Raw genomic sequence first — 19,792 nt, 5'->3', positions numbered from 1 at the left:
AAGGACTCATTTATCATGGAGATCATCAGCTCCTGCCACAAAGCTGCTCTCAAATGTGCCCAGAAGCCGAGTGACATTCTCTCAGCCCCTGCCAAGCTGGCCTCTCGGAACCGACCATCTGCTACAAATTTAGAATTCCCGGAGGGTGGGGGACAGGCTCCCCTGGGCCCTGGGAAGCCCAAGTGTCAACGCCCTCTGCTCTTTCTGACGCATTTCACGGAGAAGGGCTCATCCCCATTTGTCAGGTGCACAGACTGAGGCCCTGGTACCCTGCATCAGCATTGGATGGAGGTGGACCAGAGGTGAGAAGATGGTGAGGAAGAAAGTTCTCCTTTTATCACATGACACACTCATCTTTCGTTGTTCCTCCTGTAACCTCCCCCCCCCCCCCCCGGTGGAGGAAAAGCCAGATGGGTCCAAGGCCTGTTGTGAAATTTTCCAAACAGTGCTTGATGTAATCTTTAATTAAGATGTGAATGTGGGCCATAGGACTCATTCCACAAAAGTCTCCAAAGCAGGGACCTTCAGAGGTTATTGAATTACTTCTATCTGGCCCCCTACCCTAGGTACAGATGGCAAGATGGAAGAGGGGGCCAGTATAGGCACTGTGAGGAACGGTGATTTTTAGATCGAGGTACAGAGACTCACAGTGACCCCCGGCACCCGCGGGCCACCACTCTCTCCCCTTAAATACCTGTCTCCTCTCCTCCGAAACTTCACATGAGGGTCCAGCAAGAGGAAATAAAGCCCCCGGAAACCAAGCTCTGTCTTTTGGTGAAGATGAGCCTCTATTGGTAGTTGTGAAATCCCAGGACCCAGGGTGGTTGAACCGCCCTGTCGTCTCCAGGACCCCAGCTCTTCTCCCTGAAACACGAACGAACAGCCTCCCCTGAGTCAGTCTACCCCACTGTTCATCCAGGAATGACTTACCTATGAGCTGGATGTTTTCATCTAAAAACAGTAATGTCGACATGTCAGAGTGTTAAGGGGCGCTAAGTGTCATCTGTTGCACAATGATGCCTCATGCGTCTGGAACCTTCTGGGTCAGAGGGTTGGGAGTTAGTGTTTATTGAACACTGGACACTTTTTCTACTTCAGTTTATAATTCAAATTCAAAGCGACCCTCTAGGACTGGCGCTACAGATGAGGAAACTGAGGCTCAGGCATGTTCAGTAACTTGCCGAGGTCACGTGCCCGCGAAGCGGCGTAGCGGGGATCCGTCCGTCTCCAGAGCTTGCGTTCTTCCCTCTGCTGTCTGCAGCTTCCTTCCTTCGAGCTGTTTTGCAAAGCTGAACTTGGATAACTGAAGTTGACCTTTTAAGTACACAACTCGCCTTCGTTCAGTCCTCTCTGCTGAAACACGCTCCCACGTTGGCCCTCACGCTGCTCTGCCCTCGTCCCTGGGGAAGGTCGAGTGCTACTTTAGGGCCGGGGAGCTCCGCCCCTGGCATCAGAATCCCCACCCCCCAGGATTAATTGGTTTGCAGGTGGGGCCTGAGTATCAGCCGTCGTCGTAGCGCACCCCCGATTATTCTAACGCACGGCAGGGTTGACAAGTTTGCTTTCAGTTTTTCCCGATGACCAAAGCCATCCCATCTAATGCATGTGTCGGGCTATATACTGATAGAGTGGTTTCTCGGGTTGTGATGGGCATTTTGAGACCTCGTGTTAGCTTTTTCTAGTACACCCGCCTTTCTCTTGGGGCCAAACTGCCTGATGAGCCCTGTCGCTGCAGTCCTCAGATTCCCTCTTTTCATTTCTAGGTTGGAATCCACTGAGAGATCATAAACCAAACAGAGCCGAACTGCCTTGCAGGCAGGGCCTGTGGGATCCATTAAGAGTTTTCCAGACTTTTCTTCCCTCCTAGGTTTCTTCCATGCAGGTGACAGGGAGCTAGCCAATGTGTGAACAGCTGCATATTCAATTTGAGTGTTAATGAAACATGCCCAAAGCACCTATTATGTGCTGGATCACAGACTAGGTGCTAACAATCCACTGTGTGGTTGGGAATGAACACAGAGTGGCTGCGTCCTCTCTCGGGAAGCCCTCCTGGATTGGGAGGACTCCTCTGAGGACCTACAGACTCCCACACCTACCAACCCCATGACCTTTACCCATTTGGCTAAGGTGGGGGTGGGGTATCAACATCTGTCTGCCTCAGAAAACTCTAAGCTCTCTGAGGGCAGGGACTGATCAGTGAATCTGAGTAGGTGCTCAGGGCACGTGTGTTAAAGTGAACACTCATAGCAGCTAGAACCAAATGGCATGGGAGCACAAGCAAGGAGAGTGAATCCTGACCAGAGAGCAAGGGCTGGGGAATCTGGGAAGGCTTCCTGGAGGAGGTGTCATTGGGACAGGCTTTAAAAGATGGGTAGAAATTGGGGCAGAAAGAAGCAAGAGGAAGAGCATTTCGGGCAAAAGGAATGGCATGAGCAAAGGCCCAGGAGCAGAGCAAGTTGAAGAGTAAACTCTTGCTTGGCGGAATTGAAAGCCAGGAAGATTGGTGGGACCATACTCCAAACTGCCAGAAGACAGAAGCTTCCTTGAAGTCTTGGCAACAGTCTTGGCTAAGAACTTGTCTTTAGTCATTCTTTTGGATGAGCAGGGCCTGGGGATGCCCCGTTGTCCCCTCCTTGTGATAATTCAGGCTCTTCCCAGGAAGCCCTGCCCACTGTATCCTCAGAGAGGACACTGAGTTCCCAAGGCCTGGGTGGGTGCCAGGCCCCACTGCTGACTCGCCCCTCTGGCAGCTGAGGAGCTGGGACACAGAGCTGGGGCTTCCACATAAGCCAAGCTTGTCACGCTGGAGCAACAGAAAGCACGTTCCCAAGCGTCCGTCATCATCCCTGTTCTGTGACCCAGGGATGACACCCCCGGCACGCACACACCCAGAGCCTCCGTGTCCCCGTGTGTAAGTGAGGAGGATGGGGAACCAGAGGCACCCAGGACCCTGCCTGCTCTGGGGCCCTGCAATATTTGGGAGCAAACACTGTTCCTTCCTCCCTGGGAGAGGTTGCGGGGGGGGGGGATGTGGCCCCCATAACCCCAAGACTCAGTCCCAGAGACAGAGTCATATTCTCGCCAAGACCAGAAGGATTTGGTCGGTACCAGTTTCTGGGGCTTTGCGCCCTTTCATTTCTTCCTGACTCCATCTACGTGGACCCCTCTCCTTTCCAACTTCCATGAATAGGACCCTGTCCCTCCTTCCCAGTGTTAAAAGGGGCTGAAGTCTGCTGGCTTTACCTCGCCCCTGGCTCATGTGCCCACTTTGGCAATGCTATTACTGTGGTCATACTGGTGTGTTTCCTCCCCCTCCTCCTCCTCCCCCTCCTCCTCCTCCTCCTCCTCCTCCTCCTCCTCCTCCTCCTCCTGTCGCTGCCACTCTTTATTAGGACAACTACTACTCCCATTACTTCCACTACCGCCGTCGCCATTACTGCTACTCCTGGTATTTACACAGCTACAATCATACTTCTGCTCCTACAGCCACGATGAATGACTGTCTGTGGCTACTTCCAATAGCAGCAGACATTATGAATTACAAGTGAGCCAAGGACCGAGCTGTCTCTGTTCACCGATGCAGTGGGATCATAGCAACAGACTTCTGTGCTACGAATATGCTCCCTGTTTTAGGGACGGGGAAACTGAGGCTTGCAAAAGCTAAGTAACTTGCCCAAAGTCATAGGGACGGTAAGAGACGGAAGCGGGTCCACGCCTGAGACCTAGAGTCCTTCTCCCCCTCTGTCCTTTGTCTGGTTTTCTGAGCACAATCTCGGCTTATCACGAGTTCTCGGGAAGAGATTCCCTGAGGTCAAAAAAAGGAAAGAAGACCTGACTTTTGCAAGATGTCTAGAATGTCATGAGCAACGTACATGATAGGTGCTCAATACATACAGTGTTTGAATTAATGGATCCTAACAACCTTTCGAGCTCGGGACGAGGACCCACATGTTACGGCGGGGGAAACTGAGGCTCTCAGAATTGCTGTGGTCTATTCAGAGGCAGAGATGGGGCTGTGCACCAGTACTGTCTTTCCGTGACCTCGAATACAACATGAACCGCCCGCCCCACCCACAAACTCTCGCATGTGCGTTGTACTTTAGGCTTCACAATTTACTTTATAGTGACAGTTTATTTCATTTTCTCAACACCCCTCAGGAAAGGCGATCAAGTCCATTTTATAGGTCAAATCACTGAGGCTCAAATTGCTAAGGCAGATTTTGAAGGGCTCCCGTGGAGTCAGTGACAAATCTAGGATTTGAACCAATACAGTATCCCCCTCCCCAGCCACGGCCTGAGAGAAGGGGCCTCCCAGCTGGAGGAATCCAAGTGGCCTCTCTTAGGACAGCCCTCCTGCCCCACTCTGCCCAGCCACCTTGGTCCTTGTGGTGGGCGAGCCCACAACCCTTAGGGGTGGAGAGCTCTGGTTATTTCCAGCCTGGTACTTAAGGGCTGGCCAGGGAGTGGGGTGTGGGCTGGCCAGAGGACTCTGTGCTCCCAAGAGGGTATGGCTGATGAGAGCTAGGCAGGGGGTCAGGGATCTGTCCAAGCCGCCTAGGCTAGCCAAAGCTGGGCGGGTGTCCCAGGAGAGGGCAGGCCACCCCCTCCCCAAAAAGGTATGATGTAGGTAGCCAAGATGCACACAGGCAGCTCATTCAACCCCCTCCGGCTCAGCTGACCCTGTCCTGGGCCATGGCCCAGGCTGAGGTGCTCCCCCTGCTGCTCCCGAGAGATAGAGCAGGCAGCTGTCCCGATAGGGGTCAGATGCAGCCACAGGGGGCTGAAGATCAGGTGAAAGCAAACACATCATGCTCTGAGCACCTACTTTGTGCCATCCTACCTCCCGGCAAGTGTGCAAGGTGGAAATTACCGCCCTCAAGGGTCCCTTTCCCTCTTGTATGAAGAATGCTATTGCCACACTGATCTCCTTTCAAAGCGTCAAATATTTTCTGCCTCAGGACCTTTGTACATGCCCTTTCTTCAGCTCTTCACATGACTGGCTCCTCTGCCTTCAGGTTTCAATTTAATAAGTCACCTCTCAGTGATGCCTTTCCTGACTCCCCTGACTAATAGGTTCCCCAGGGCCCCTATACACACACACCTTGTCTCTGTCACCCTCCTCTGCTTCCTTTCCATCATTTTGGTTTTGGGTTTTTTTTTTTTTTGAAATTTATTTGTTTGTGTCTTTCCCCTATGAGGAAAAGGACAAAGTCTATTTTATTGACCATCATGTCCCCAAGCTCCAGCAGAGAATCTGACACATAGAGTAAATGTCTATCCCACGAACAAATGAAAGGAAAATGAAGGCATTCGTCCACACCCTCGTTGTGGAAAGGGGCACTGTCCACACCGGAACACAGCCCCGCCTTTCTCCAAAGGTGCTTCCATGCCCCCTGTGAGCAAGCTCAGGGGTGACGCCACACTCCCTTCGGTGTTTCTTCCTCAGCCCAGAGGCATGTCTTTCACACATGGGGCTCAGCGCCTTCTCCAACTGCCCTCACGACTCCTCTGCATCTGCTTGCCTGTCTCCCGAGGACAGGGAGCTCACTCCATGCGTTGCGATGTTACAAGCTCCCTTCCAGAGCCCTGTGACCTTCTGAAGGACAGAATGGACTGTTCGGCACAGTTTCTCGCATGCTGAAGAGGACGGATTTCTGTCACTAGCATGAGACTGCAGACTCTGGCAACGCGCTTTTCTGTTTATTCATCTATTTCCTGAACACCAACCCCGGGCCCGGCCTGTGGTCGCATAGTGTGGAGCGAAAGAGCCTTGCTTTGCCTTCTGGATGATGCTTAAGGCCTGTGATGGCCTTTGAGCCACAGAACAGCCCCGATGGCGATAGGGGGGCCCACGGGGCACATCCGATGCTTCTGAAACCTTATCGTGCACACGCATCTCCCAGGGATCTTAAGGTGCAGACTCAGGCACAGCAGATCCGGGCAGAAAGTCTGCACCACTCGCCGGCTCTCAGGTGCTGCTGCTGCTTCTGGTGCACAGACGGGGTGCAGACCCGACTGACAAAGGAGGGCAGGAAGGCCCGGAGTGACTAAGGGACTGGCCCAGGGTCACCCAACCAGTCAGCAGGGGCTGAGGGGGACGTCTGACTCCCTAGGCCAGGGCTCTGGAATCCACGGCGCAGGCCGGGCTCAGTGTGCCTTTGTGAAGTGCGGCATACCTGAGCTCACCCGGACCGCCCGCCCCTGCCCATGAATAGCGGGCCTCTTTCCTTCCTGCACCAGGCCGGGCGGGCGGCGCGCACCCACGGCCGCCCCCTCCCCTGCACACACACTCGCACACACTCACACACCCCTGGCCGGCCAGGCTGCCCTCCCCGTTTGGGGAAAGTCAACAAGAGCATTTGAAAAGTCTTTCTGTGTGGAGAATCTGTTTGTATAGGGGGAGGAAACGCAGAGCTGGCCAATAGGTAGAAATATTAATGAAGCTTGTTATAAAGGGCCCATTCACGGCTCTCCGAGTAAATAGGGCTCTTGTCGGGCTGCCACGTTATCTGCCAAGTTCAAGAATGTGGTTTGAAAAAATAGAATTTAAAGGGGTAAGGTGGAGCCTTAAATGGCCGGCCTGCTGGAGCCAAGTCCAGGAGGAGCCTGCACGGAGGGGCTGGGGCTGGGGGCGCGGGGCTGCTCAGGGAGAAGGGCTGGGGGGAGGAGCCACCCGAGAGGGGCGCTCAGAGAGAGTCCGGCCACCAGTGCGGAAGGCCCAGTGCCCGCCCCCCCCTTCCCTCCGTGGTGTCTGGCCCAGGGCTTGCGATTCCTCGGTTTGGCCCCCAACTCAGTGGTGCGGGGCGGGAGCAGGGCGAGGCTGCGGGGCCGTTTAGTCCCAGTGCACCCTAACTCCTCGCGCGAATTTTGCCCCTGCGGGTGCTGGTGACGGGGTCTCTGGGCAGCAGTAGGAGGGCTTGGTAGTGACTCTCAGCGGGCATACAGTGCTGCTCCCCAAAGCCCAGCCTTCTCTCAGCTGCTAGGTTCTGTTTTGCAAGTTGTTGCCCAAACAACACGTAAGGAAGAGCATGAGATGGTCAACTCCACTCATTTCACATAGGGTAAACTCTGTGCTCAGAGAAGGAGAGTGACCAACCCAAGGTCACTCAGCCAGTCTTCAGAAGAACTGGAACTTGCTCCCACCAATGTCTTGTTGGGTCAGGGCCCCAGGACTGAGCACGGTGCCTGGCCCAGAGGAAGCACCTTGTCATTTCACATGCACGATGTCTGATTTTTAGCCCTGGACTTAGAGCAACTTATAAGCAAGGGTCTGGTCTTAAACCAGTTTGTCCCCCGCCCCACCCCTCCCCGGGCCAGCTGTGTGGCCTCAGGCAGGTGATTTTGCTTCTCTGAGCCACAACTCCTCTTTCCATTGTAAAATGGGGTCATCAAGACCAGCCCCTCCCATCGAGAAGACTCAGTGAGAGCGCGTTGGTGAGGTGCCCAGTGCCGTGCCAGGCCCTTGGTGGGTGGCCCAGGAACAGTGGCTATGGGATTTCTTTTCCTGTCCCAGCCTGTGGCACAAGGATAAAGTCTCCAGGAAGACTGTTCCCTGAGCTGTGGGTTTCAGAGGGTGGTTTCTACGTGGGTCCTAGAAGTCTGGCCTGTGCCGAGGGTCATAGGAAGCTGGTAAATTGGGGGTCAGGGGCTTTTGCCACCGGTGGCATTAGATGGCACGGCCACGCGGGTGTGTGAACTATCACGAGGGTCTGCAAAAAGGCCCTGCAGGAAGCTGTGGCAGGCAGCTGACCTTCCATTCGCTCCCCAGATGGCTGCACAGAACCCGCCTCTGTCAGGCGAGGGTTAACCTGCGTGCGGGGAGAACATTTACATTGGCTTTTCTTTGCAAATAAAAAGCGGGGAAAATTCCTATAAAGCAAAAAGGAAATAATCAATGCAAAAACTAAATGGAAACATTTTTAAAAAGACTCTGCCAGGAGTTTGCTGTGTGACTTTGAACAGTGGGGACTTCAGGAGATTTGGAAAGGGGAAGTCGGCCGCATGGAAGGGGGTGTTGGGTCTGGTCACCAGCACGGTCTTTGGGGCTCACAGACCAGGGTTCAAAGCTAGGGTCTGCTCCTCTCTGGCTGTGTGACCTTGGGCAAATGACGGATCTCTCTGGGCTTCCATTTCTTTGATCTGTCCAAGAGAAGAGAAGAGAGAGTTAAAGTGTGTGAAGGCCCTGGCACATCGTGGACACTCATTAAATGTCAATTTCCTTTCCTTTTTGGGCCTCTTGGCAGGCCGAGGGGAAGTGTCTGACAGGTCTCACCAGCCAGACCCGAGAGACACAGTCCTGCAGGCCTCAGCAGCTGCACACCAGCTCAGCGGCCTGATGGCTGACTGTGCCTGCACAGCCTCTTACAGTCTGCAGAGCACTTGCCTACTTACCATCAGGGCCTCTCGAGAATCCTGTGAAGTGACCAGGGCAGTGTTTAACTGCCCATTGCACCAAGACTGGGAGAGGGTAAGGGGACTTGAACCCAGGGCTCTCAGGGCCCAAATCTGTCTTCATTTCTTCCTTCGTTCAGCAAATATTGGCTCAGGGCTTGTTATGTGCCAAGTACTGTGCTGAGCATGGGGGTCCAAAACTGAGTAAAAATAGACACAGGTGGATGGATGGATTCATCGATTGATTGAGGGATGATGGATGAGTGGATGGATGGATGGATAAATGGATGGGTGATGGATAGGTGATGGATGGATGGATGGATGGATGGACGGACGGACAGACAGCTGGCTGGTTGACTGGATGGATGGATGATGGATAGATGATGGATGGATGAACAGATGGACGGATGGATGAGTAAACGAAGGAGGAATGACAAGTTTCTTGAGGGCAGCCCCTTGTCTATTCTTTCTCCATCACTGGATCCCCAATACCGAAGATGATTCCTGGCACAGAGGAAGTACTAACACCTGCCACACGATGTCTTCTTTGGTGGTGTGGACTCAAGAACCAGGCTGCCTTATGGGGCGCCTGGGTGGCGCAGTCGGTTAAGCGTCCGACTTCAGCCAGGTCACGATCTCGCGGTCCGTGAGTTTGAGCCCCGCGTCAGGCTCTGGGCTGATGGCTCGGAGCCTGGAGCCTGTTTCCGATTCTGTGTCTCCCTCTCTCTCTGCCCCTCCCCCGTTCATGCTATGTCTCTCTCTGTCCCAAAAATAAATAAAAAACGTTGAAAAAAAAAAAATTAAAAAAAAAAAAAAAAAAAAAAAAAAAGAACCAGGCTGCCTTTCTATACAACCCTCTCGCTTTGTGACTGAGGGGAATTTATTTAACCTCTGGGTGCCTCAGTTTCCTCATCTGTAACATAGGTCCCAGCCGGTACTTGATAGGTTATTGTGAGGATTAACGGAGTTAAAACATGAAAAGCCCTTAGAACAGGACTGTGCCCACTGCAGAGTAAGTACCAGACAAGCATCATTTTTCTGCTTTTACTTCCAAACTGCCCCGTCTTCTGAAAAGGACAATATGCCCTCTGAAGGCAGGCTTGTGGGTGCCCCACCTGGGGTGCCTCCTGGCAAAAATGTCGGATAACGCTGTGATCTCAGAGACGGGAAGACCTTGAGTCCAAATCAGGGTCAGGGAGTCGGGGTGTACGTTGCACTGGGGCCCGGGGCAGAGGCGGCTTCTGCCCGAGGGAGGCAGGACAGTAGGATGGTCAGACCTTCGGGCTGGGGGATAAGAGGTCGCATTTCTACTTTGGCCCATGCGGCCCGGCCTTCTCTGAGCCTGGGTCTCCCCAGTTAGACCTCGAGGGAGATAATCTTCTGTGAACCGTTCAAGTCCCGGCCCAAGGAAACACGAATCGGGCTATCTTCGGCTCCGCATCCTCAATTTTCCTCTCTTTGCACGGATCTTTCCGGATTGGAAAAAGTGAGCCTTGCTAGCCTTGGAACACACACGCTCTCTCTCCCCCCGCCGAAATGCTGTGTCAGCGTCAGCCAGCGGTTGAGGATGGCACCAGATGGAGCTCTCATTACCTCCCCCAAGCAGTGGCCCAGGGTCCCCCCGGGTCACCTCCCCAGAGCACACAGGCTGAGCTTTCTCTCCGAGGGTGGCTGACAGTCCCACCTTGTCCCGGCCCTGCGATTTATAGGAGCCAGTGGTTGACACAAGTTCCCGCCCGGCGTGGGCTCGTGGGCCCGTGGGCTCAGCCTGAGGCCAAGAGCCACAGAGACAGCTCCCGCCTGCCTGCCCCTCACTCCGTAAGTGAGTCACTGGGGTTTGGAGTGGGCCACCCGGGGGGTGGCTCCTTGTTGGAATAAGACAGTCACCCTCGAACAGAGCAGGCAAAGATAGCATGCCAAACCCTTCGCTTGGCAAAGCTTCTGCCCAGAGGGCACCAAGACATCTCCTTTCAGCCAAGGAATCGCAGGCACTCGGGCTGGCGTGGCCCTCCGGGCGCCTAGGAGGAAGGCCTGAACTTTGCCCTTGGGCGCATCCATCTGGGTCCCGGTCTTGGTTCGGTCAGTTACTGACGAGATGGTCACAGGTAAGTTCCTTAACCTCTCTGAGCCTCGACTTCCTCACCTCTACAATGAAACGTTATCACCAGCGCGGTGGGTCACCGGGAGGATCGCACGATGTCAAGTGTCTGGTGCGTCGTAGGCACAAAATAAATGGCAGCTACAGCAATGGCAACGATTTCTGTTCCAACTGTCTAGGACAGCCTGAGGGGAGGGGATGGCTGGGACGGGACTCGAACTCTGGAGTCAACGGGCACAGGCCGCTGGAGCTGGAGGACCCGCCTTTGAGCACAGGCAGAAGAAACCTGGAGCTGGAAGCCTGGTGGCCTTCCCGGGTGACCGGCTTGCTAGGGAGTAATTGGGCAAGTGTTGGTACTCTCTAGGACTCGGGTTCCCCATCTGTTCAATGGGTGTGGGGCGGCAGGACTGAGGTTACTGCAGCAAATCCAGGCTGGCCCTGCCGGCAAGGCCAGGACAGCACCCAAACTGGGTCTGCTCCCCACCTAAACAGGGCAAGAGGTGGATGAGTGGGTGGGTGGGAGGGAAGGGGCTGGGCTGGGCCTGGCAGAGCAGGGATACTGCCTCAGGCCCCCCAGGCTGATCATCCAAAAAGCTGTGAAGGCCTAACTAGTCCTCTCGGGCCAGGCCCAGGTGCTCGGGATCAAGGGTCCTTCAGAGCAGTGAGCAAAGGCCTCAGCCCCTCCCTCTGAGGCCGGGTGTCCAGGGCAGCACCCCCACTGGCTCAGGGCTCAGACTTGCTCCTTTGCATTAGGTCCGAGTGGCCCTGCAGGGTCTCCAGGACCCAGAAGACACTCTTAGAAGCCTCGGCCCCTGGGGCCAGGCTGCTAGAGGCCTCTATGCCTAAAAATTAAGGCCACACCTTTGTAGATTCACCTAACTGAAGTGAGCTCCAAGTCTGCTATCTCTTCAGCTCAAAAACCCTCCATGGCTCCCCAGGGCCTGGAACCAGCTTTGTACCCTGGGGTGTCTGTGGTTCATGGGAGAACTTCAGAGGGTCCCAGAAGCCTTGAACGGCATGCCAAACATTGGGCATATACATTTGTCTGGGGAGAGTTCAAGAGTTTCATCACATTCACATAAAAAGCCAACACCCCGTGGGCTGAAGTCCAGGCTCGGGGTCGGCATTCAAGGCTCTCCTCAAGCTGACCCCAGCTGAAACTCCAGATCTTAGCATCTGCCCCTTGTTGCCCACCCCCACTCCACCTTCTCCTGACAGGCCTGAGTTCAGCCTAAACAGTCCCCTTGCAAATGCTCTCGCTGAGGTGCTCTTTTTCATCTCCCCTCCTGGAAGTGTTCTTGGACTCTGGCCCTTCTCCCAGGCCCTACATTACCATGGCCCCTGCTTTGCTATCTTTATCACAGCCATCCTGTCCTCTTCACCCCATAGCTTTCACAGGGCTCAGACCTTACCAGCTCTTGCCCGGACCATTGCAGTAGCCTCTTGTCCATTGCCCTGGCCTTCCCCGCCCCCAGGCTAGCCCTGGTGTATCATTCTCTTCCCCTAAGCCTGTTATCTCTACCCAGAAGAGCTGGGTGATAGGGCAGAGGGTAGACAGTGAAGGCAGAGGGGAAAGGAGAGGAGGAAAGACAGAAACAAGAGAGAAACAGAAAAGGGGAGAGAGATACCTTGGATAACAGAAGAAAGCAGAGTCAGAGTAAAGGAGAGGCAGAAGCAGAAAGACACGTGGAGAGAGGCTGAAAGAAGAAAAAAGGGGGATCAGGGACATAAGATATGGAGACACAAGGAATGGAGGGGGGCGGGGAGAGAAACAGAAAGAGAGAGATGCAGAGCAGGGCAGGCAGAAACAGGGACAGAGATGGAGGCCACAAGACAGAGAGGGCCAGAGCAAGGAGCAAGGTAGAGAGGGCAAAGGATATTGAGGCTGGGAGAGCCCTCAGTCTGTGCTAGAGAAATGGCTTTCCAGTGCCTTCCATCTCTGGAGTCCCAGCCCTCCTCCCATCCTCTGAGCAACCGATCCTCCCAGGGGAGCAAAAGGAACGGGGCCCGGTACTCGATCCTGCTGCCTGACGGCTCCCCACCCTCCCCACGCTGGAGGCTCTGGCCCGGCTCCCTGTCTGAGACTCACGTGAAAATTCCAGGAACCCCCACCATTCTCCCCCTTGTCCCCCAAGAGGTGACCTCAGGCTGGGCTGGGTTTGGGGGCGTCACAGAATTTTGGAATTAGGGACCTCCAGTCCCTACTGGCTGCCAAATGAGCTGTGTGATATCACCTTGGGACCTTAACCTCTCTGGGCCTCTGGGGGAAGTCAAAGGGCAGATTCGGTGTTGTCTGGAAAGGACATGGAGAGGGATCGTATTACACCCCCTCAACCCACCTGCTCCCAACACGCTCCCAACCCCAGTCCCACCGGAGACGGATCTCGTTTCACTGTATCTATGACCACTGCTCTGGAAGGCAGGAGAAGAAAGAATTTCGGCAAAGCTCTGGCCACTTCGCTGGGGAGCACGCGGCCCGGGGCCCATCTCGCATTCCAGCCTCACCTCTGTGTTGGCCTCCGCCTCTGCCTCTGAGATGGGAGTTAAGTTACCTGTCTCCAGAAAGAGGCTGGTTAACTGTTCTTTGCCCGGGAGGGTGGCCTGGTCCCTGCAGAGCCAGGGGCCCAGTAGGAAGCCTGCGAGGTGTGTGGAAGAGCCCAGATAATGATGACAGGGATGGCTGGCATCCCCGAGCTCTCAGCTCCTGCTCTACTTAGCATGGTGCATCCTGATTCTCCCTGCTGGCAGTCAGGGAAACTGAGGCTCAAGGCCAGTCAACGGCGGTGCCAGGATTCAACTCCAGGCAGCCTGACTCGAAAGCACTCTTTCCCCACCAAAGAGCGACAGTGTTTTGATGACACCCTCGTGCAGGCAACACTCCTCCAGGCCTAGCCCAGTGCCGGGAGCTGGGAGGCAGAAAGCAGTGGTCTGCAGCCTTGAGGCGCTCAGTGCCCGGTGAGGGAGAGAAAACCACTACTCAACAGGCAGAGGAGTGACAGGCCCATTGGTGAGCTCCTTCTGCATACTGGGCTCCACAGAACGCGGCCAAGGCGTAGGCTCAACCCCACATTACCTGGGTTTGAATTCCCACCACTAGGCTCATCAACTGTGTGACCTTTGGCAAGTTACTTAACCTCTCTGTGCCTCAGTACCCTCATCTGCAACAGCTTTCTAGAGTCGTGAGGGTGAAACACGCTGATGCGTAGGGTGGTCCCAGAGCTGGGCCTGGCCTGTGCTGCGGGCTCAGATACGCTAGCCCCCATCCTCCTCCTCTTCATCAGTCCTTTTTGGAGACCACCCTGTTGACGTCTCCCACTAACCTGTAACTTGGTGCGATTACCCCCATTTTCCAGGTGAGGAAGCTGAGGCCCAGAAAGGTAAAATGACTTGCGGTAAATCAGCGAAAGGCCGAACCAAGATTTGAACGCAAGGCTGTAAGAAACAAGAGCCTGTGTTTTTCATCACTTTTGTGGTGTGTCAGAGAAGAAACCCCTCCTTTCTTTCCTTTCCTCGAGGACTGTTTATTGAGCACCTTCTATGTGCCAGGTCCCACGCTGTGTGCTGAAATCCTGGTGCCGACCCTGAGGGACAGAGAAACATCTTCTCCTGCCGCTTCCTGACTGGCGGGACCTGGGCCTCCTCCCGCTTCGCCGGCTGCAGCTGCAGAGGGCAGAAAGCTTTGATTGGGCCCCGAAAGGTGGGTGGCTGGGCGGGCCTGGGGGATATCCAGTTCCAGAGGCAGGCACCCCGGGAACACGCTGCCACGCTGTTCCCCACTGGCTCTATTTACCTTCATGAGAAAGTGTACTTGTCGAGCCCTGGGTAAGAATTTAAGTAGTTGAGCCAACGAAAGGACATCTGCGAGGAAAGGGAGGCCCATGGGTCACGAAAAAGAGAGCCGACCCGAGGCCCAGCGAGTAGAGGCCTTTACCGAGATCCGCTTGGGCTCATGGGGGTTCCGGGGCCAGTGGGACCAGAGTGAAAATCTCCTGGGCCGGTCTTCCATCCCCCACCAGGTGGGGAGGGAGTTACTTGAGAAGGATTGTTAAGTTCTCCCTCATGGGTCATCTCAGCCTCAGTCACCAGCCTTCTGCTCACATGTCCCTTCCTTCTGGAACCTTCTCAGGCTGGGTCCAGAGCCTGCGTTTCCATAGCCCCTTGAGCCCCTATGGGTCACTGATATCTGCCTGCCTCACGCTCACCGCTAGGCTCTGGCCCGTTTCCTCTCCTTGGGACTTTCTGCCCCTGGGTTTGCTCTGCTTCCTAACCTCATCCAGACTCCCTTCAAATCTCAGAGGGGCCTTCCCTGACCACCCTATGTAAACTGGCCTTGTGGTCATTCTTAAAACGGGGCTGCAAATTCACCGACCCTCCATCTAGCAAGAGGCGGTGCATCTGTCCCTTCCCCTGGAATCTGGGTGGGTTTGTGGCGGCTTTGACCAATCGTGGATGGTGGAAGTGACACTGTAGGACTTCTGAGGTTCACAGTAGAAGGCTGTGGAACCTCTGCCTTGTTTGTTCTTGGAGTCCTGAACCACTGTGAGAAGTCCAACCACCCTGAGGCTTTCGTGCTGTGAGGGAGCCCATGCCACATGGAGAGAGGGGCCACGTGTGGGCACCTGGTCAGTGGTCCTGGCTGAGCCCCATTTTCACTTACCTCAGCCAAGGCACCAGACAAGACGTGTTGTATGAGCTTCCTATTGCTGCTGTAACAAATTACCCCAAACCCACTGGGCGAAAAACAAGGTGCTGGCCAGCCATCTTTCTGGGAGCCCTGGTGGGGAGAGTCTATTTCCTTGACCTTCTTCCATCTTCAAAGCCAGCAGAGTAGCATCCTTTTTATTTAAAAAAAAAAAAAAAAAGCTTTTATTTATTTATTTTGAGAGGGGGAGAAAGAGAGGAGAGAGAGAGAGAGAGAGAGAGAGAGAGAGAGAATCCTAAGCAGGCCCTGAGCTTATGACCCCTGCTTCCTTTGTCACATCTCTTCCTCTGACTATCGTGCTCCCCTTTTTCCCTTATAGAGACTCCCATGATCACATCAGGCCCATCTAGATAATCCAAGATACTCTCCTCACTTCAAAATCCTCAGTCTCATCACACCTGCAAATCCTTTTTACTGGGCAAGATAACGTATCTGCAGGTTCTGGGGACCAGGATGAGGGCGTCTTTGTGGGGTGGGGGCACATTCTTTTGCCTACCACACGTGAATGGAGATACTTCTAGATGATTCTAGCGCCCATGTAGTCATTTGAATCTTCCCAGCTGAGGCCCCAGACCTGACGGAGCTGAGACAAGCCTCTCCCGCTGTGTCCTCCCCTCCGTGCTCTGCCCAAATTCCAAGCCCATAGGATCCACAAGCACAGAATGGTTGCAGCTCACATTTTTTGGAAAGAATTAACAAAATTGATAACCCCCCCACCCAGTTTGACCAAAAAGAAGAAGGAAAGGACCCAAATAAATAAAATCAAGAATGAAAGAGGAGAGATCACAACCAACGCAGCAGAAATAAAAACAATAATAAGAGAATATTATGAGCAATTATATGCCAATAAAATGGGCAATCTGGAAGAAGTGGACAAATTCCTAGAAATATATACACTACCAAAACTGAAACAGGAAGAAATAGAGAATTTGAACAGACCCGTAATCAGTAAAGAAATAGAATTAGTAATCAAAAATCTCCCCAAAATCAAGAGTCCAGGGCCAGGTGGCTTTCCAGGGGAATTCTACCAAACATTTAAAGAAGAATTAACACCTATTCTTTTGAAGCTGTTCCAAAAAAAATAGAAATGGAAGGAAAGCTTCCAAACTCATTCTATGAAGCCAGCGTTACCTGGATTCCAAAACCAAAGACCCCACTAAAAAGGAAAAATAGAGACCAATTTTCCTGATGAACATGGTTGCAAAAATTCTCAACAAGATACTAGCCAACCTGATCCAACAATGCATTAAAAGAATTATTCACCACAATCAAGTGGGATTTATACCTGGGATGCAGGGCTGGTTCAATATCCGTAAAACAATCGATGTGATTCATCCCATCAACAAAAGAAAGGACAAGAACCATATGATCCAATAGATTCAGAGAAAACATTTGACAAAATACCACATCCTTTCTTGATAAAATCCCTCAAGAAAGTAGGGATAGAAGGATCATAACTCAAGATCATAAAAGCCAGATATGAATGACCCAATGCTAATATCATCCTCAATGGGAAAAACTGAGAGCTTCCCCCAAAGGTCAGGAAAAAGACAAGGATGGCCACTCTTACCAGTGTTACTCAACACAGTATTGAGTCTTAGCCTCTGCAATCAGACAACACAAAAAATAAAAGGCATCCAAATCGGCCAGGAGGAAGTCAAATTTTCACTCTTCATAGATGATGTGATACTGTATATGGAAAACCCAGAAGATTCCACCAAAAAACTGCTAGAACTGATCCATGAATTCAACAAAGTCACAGGATATAAAATCAACGCACAGAAATCAGTTGCATTTTTATACACCCCTAGTGAAGAACAGAAAGAGAAATTAAGGAATGGATCCCATTTACAATTGCACCAAAACCCATAAAATACCTAGGAATAAACCTAACCAAAGAGGTGAAAAATCGATACACTGAAAATTATAGAAAGCTTATGAAAGAAATTGAAGGAGACACAAAAAAATGGAAAAATATTCCATGCTTATGGATTGGAAGAACAAATATTGTTAAAATGTTGATACTACCCAAAGCAGTCTACATATTCAATGCAATCCCTATCAAAACAGCACCAACACTCTTCACAGAGCTAGAACAAACAATCCTAAAACTTGTATGGAACAAGAAAAGACCCCCAAATAGCCAAAGCAATCCTGAAAAAGAAAACCAAAGCAGGAGGCATCACAATCCCGGACTTCAAGCTATACTACAAAGCTGTAATCATCAAGACAGTATGGTACTGGCGCAAGAACAGACACTCACATTAATGGAACAGAATAGAGAACCCAGAAATGGACCCACAAATGTATGGCCAGCTAATCTTTGACAAAGCAGGAAATAGTATCCAGTGGAATAAAGACAGTCTCTTCAGCAAGTGGTGATGGGAAAACTGGACAGCGACATGCAGAAGAATGAACCTGGACCACTTTCTTACACCATACGCAAAAATAAACTCAAAACGGATGAAAGACCTAAATGTAAGACAGGAAGCCATCAAAATCCTTGAGGAGAAAGCAGGCAAAACCTCTTTGACCTTGGCCACAGCAACTTCTTACTCAACATGTCTCTGGAGGCAAGGAAAACAAAAGCAAAAATGAACTACTGGGACCTCGTCAAAATAAAAAGCTTCTGCACAGCGAAGGAAACAATCGGCAAAACTGAAAGGCAACCAACGGAATGGAAGATATTTGCAAATGACATATCAGATAAAGGGTTAGTATCCAAAATCTATAAGGAACTTGTCAAACTCAACACCCAAAAACAATCCAGTGAAGAAATGGGAAGAAGACATGGGAACAGACACTTTTCAAAAGAAGACATCCAGATGGCCAACCGACACACGAAAAAAATCCTCAACATCACTCACCATCAGGGAACTGCAAATCAAAACCACAATGAGATATCACCTCACACCAGTCAGAATGGCTAACATTAACAACTCAGGCAACAACAGATGTTGGTGAGAGGAAGTGGAGAAAGAGGATCTCTTTTTGCACTGCTGGTGGAAATGCAAACTGGTGCAGCCACTCTGGAAAACAGTATGGAGGTTCCTCAAAAAATTAAAACTAGAACTACCCTACGGCCCAGCAATTGCACTACTAGGTATCTATCCAAAGGATACCCGTGTGCTGTTTTGAAGGGACACATCACCCCAATGTTTAGAGCAGCACTATAGATAAAGAAGATGTGGTATATACATACAATGGAATATTACTCGGTAATCAAAAAGAATGAAATCTTGCCATTTGCAACTATGTGGATGGAACTGGAGGGTATCATGCTAAGAGAAATTAGTCGGAGAAAGACAAATATCATAGGACTTCACTCATGTGGAATTTAAAATACCAAACAGATGAACATAGGGGAAGGGAAGCAAAAATAATATAAAAACAGGGAGGGGAACAAAACATAAGAGACACTTAAATACAGATTACAAACTTAGGGTTGCTGGAGGGGTTGTGGTGGGGGGATGGCTAAACGGGCAAGGGGCATTGAGGACATCCCTGTTGGGATGAGCACTGGGTGTTATATGCGGGGGATGAATCACTGGATTCTACTCCTGAAATCATTATTGCACTATGTGCTAACTAACTTGGATGTAAATTAAAAAAAAAAAAAGATACAAAACTTCTGATTTGAAGGGGCATATGCACCCCCATGTTTATAGCCACACTATCAACAATAGCCAAAGTATGGAAAGAGCCAAAATGTCTATCGACTGATGAATGGATAAAGAAGATGTGGTTTTTATATACAATGGAATATTATTCGGCGATCAAAGAGAATGAAATCTTGCCATTTGCAACAATGTGGATGGCACTAGAGTCTATTATGCTTAGCCAAATAAGTCCGTCAGAGAAAGATAAATATCATATGATTTCACTCATATGTGGAATTTAAGAAACAGAAGAGATGAACATAGGGGAAGAGAAGGAAGAATATGACTGAAACAGAGGGAGGCCAACCTGAAAGGACTCTTACAGGCAGAGAACAAACTGAGGGTTGCTGGAGGGGTGTTGGGTGGGGGGATAGGCTAAATGGGGGATGGGTATTAACGAGGGCACTTGTTGGGATGAACGCTGGGTGTTATACGTAGGTGACGAATCACTAAATTCTACTCCTGAAACCATTATTACAGTATATGTTAACTATCTTGGATTTAAATAAAATTGTAAAAAAAATTTTTTTTAATTTTTTATTAAAAAAATTTTTTTAATGTTTATTTATTTTTGAGAGAGAGTGCGTGAGTGGGGAAGGGGCAGAGAGAGAGGGGGACAGAGGATCCAAAGCAGACTCTGGGCCCTGAGCTGACAGCAGTGAGCCAGATACGGGGTTCAAACTGTGAGATCATGGCCTGAGCCGAAGTCAGACGCTCAACTGACTGAGCCACCCCGGTGCCCGATCAGTTCACTTTTCATACAGCAATTGATAGCTTTAACAAGCCCCATCTTCCTCATGCTATTCAAACCACTTAGCCTGCTTTGTTTTTCCCCACAGTATTATAAAATTATATTATACATTTATGGGTTTCCTTATTTATTTTCTGTCTCTTCCAACTAGAATACAAGGTCAGGAGAATCGAGGTTTGTTGCTGTATCCA

Source organism: Neofelis nebulosa, chromosome 12, assembly GCF_028018385.1.
Source record: "Neofelis nebulosa isolate mNeoNeb1 chromosome 12, mNeoNeb1.pri, whole genome shotgun sequence".
Lineage (NCBI taxonomy): Eukaryota > Metazoa > Chordata > Mammalia > Carnivora > Felidae > Neofelis > Neofelis nebulosa.
This window is presented reverse-complemented; position numbering follows the sequence as displayed.